The following is a 2,335-nucleotide window of genomic DNA, read 5'->3' as shown; positions in this document are numbered from 1 at the left end:
ATAGGCCATGGGGGTGGTTCGGCCTTCGGCCTCCCCCTGGCCGGCCATTGGGGGTGGCTCAAGCCACCCCCTACCCAAAATGGGGGTAGCCAGCACCCCCTTCCTTTTTTTCTAATTTTTTTGTTAATTTGTTTTTTAATTTAAAATAATATTTTATTATTATTTTTATTAGTGGGATATGTGTCTCATTTATAGTCATAGGATTTTTGAGAATAAATCATAACCATGAATTGGATATTCTCCAGTCCATAATGGACTAAAGAGGATCCTGTTCCTTGTTGAGGTGGGGGAAAAGTCCTAATTTATGCATGGGTTCCTTTTATCTAATTCTAAACATACCTTGTAGTACTTAATTATAAGTCCTTACAACAGTTGTTAAAACTACGTTGGAAAGAGATGACATTCGGCTAATTATGGCACTCTAAAAATTATGTGGTTTTTAAAATTATTATTAGATTTATGATTAATTACTATTGAATTCTGATCAAATAGAAATTTTAAAAGCAACCTCATTTTTTAAGTGACATAAGAAAAATTTTTAGAATTACTCATGACATTCATTTCACATGTCTGGATAAAGAAAAATGTTCGGGTATTAAAGTTTTTATTATAATTTTTTTTCATGACAATTCACATTTGATGAAAATTAATATCACGTGAACTGTTATGTCAGTTTATAATCTGACAATCCATATTATAGTAGCTATATAAGGTAATAAATACCTCATGCGTCAGTTTATAAGAACTTACGGTGAAACAACATCGCTCATAAGGAAATTATGAAGATATATATGTTGGTTTGGAACACATAATTAATTAACAGTGGTTTGTTCTTGTGGTAATCAAATAATTAATGCAAAGATAAAAACATGCGCAACCATAGATTCCACAAATCTCGCCAAAGGCATTATATCGAATAATGTTGTCTTATAATACGTCTATATCATTATTGTCCATAATTACACAAACCATATGATATGATCCACACATAAAGTTGTTCTCCAATTGAGACATAATTGTAATTAAGATAATCTCTTTTCCTTCATATATATATTTACGATCGACCAAATTAATTAAAACTCAGAAGAAAATACACTCGTAATTAATAAGTGTGTGTGTGAAAAAGGATGGAAAAGCAAAGGGGCCATCATCATTACACAAGAAAAATGAATGCAAAAGGACAATCTAATTGAGAGTCCTTTACCCCACACAAACACAACACACATAAAATCAGAGGCTTTTTCTTTTTAGCTCGATTCAAAAACAGTGTATAAAATGATAGCCCACTTTAAACAAAGCCTCCGTTTTGGACCCAACATGCCTGCTGTGCTTAACCTCTTTCACATTAATTTTGCCCCATTATCATCAGATACATTATTTTTACACCATTTATATTTATTTTTAATCATGCCCAAGGAAAAAAGATTCAGTGCATGTGTGACATAATAAGTAATTTTCCCTATATATGCCGCCAATCACGCCACATGGCATCTTTTGAGCCAAATGATCTTGGACAAACTTCTCTTCTATCTCTTGATGCTATTGCTATCCCACCAATGACTAAATCATCATATTCATTCATCAATCACCCTACTCCTGTAATTTTCCGTGGTTACTTTGAAAAACACATAAAGGGTTTTAGGGTTAATTTGTTTGATTTGGCGGACGGTTGATCCTTTAAAATCGTGCATTAGATGCCAAAAACGTGAAATTTTTTTTTTCACATTTTCAAACGATATATTTTTCTTGATTTTGTTTAAAAATGAGTTTTTTTTTTTTTTTGCTCCAAGATGGTCATAGTTAGATAAATTTAGGGCACATGAGGTGGGACTATGATGGGCCAGTAGTGGCAGTCCTACAATTCTACATGGTAGGCTTTATAAAACAAGATAATTATTCAAGTAGAGTGAAGGAATCCCAAGAAAGGATTTACAGTTTGGCATGTTACCAAAGGAAGACAAAGGGAAAGCATAGCATTAGCATATATACAAGAGGGTAATCCTAGGCATACCTGCAGCAGCTTAGGGATTTACGAATATTCCAAACAAACATATCTTTTCTGTGCTTATTTTATGCTTATTGAGAGCTTCATTATTCACTGCCATGCCTTCAAAGGTACCCAAAAAAGAAGAAGAAAAAAAAGAGAGCTCAATATTTATATATTTATTTTATATGAGAATCGCATGAAAATCATCAGTAGGAGTGGCTTTTAAAGGTGAAGAGATAGGAAAAAGAAAAGATGGTCCTTGCTTTTTTTTTTTTTTTTTTTTTCTTCTTCTTCTCTTTTTCTTTTTCATGCTAAAGTGGAGAGACTGATCTACATGAAACCCCAAAA

This window comes from Corylus avellana, chromosome ca9, assembly GCF_901000735.1.
Source record: "Corylus avellana chromosome ca9, CavTom2PMs-1.0".
Classification (NCBI taxonomy): domain Eukaryota; kingdom Viridiplantae; phylum Streptophyta; class Magnoliopsida; order Fagales; family Betulaceae; genus Corylus; species Corylus avellana.
Note: the sequence above shows the minus strand (reverse complement) of the source record.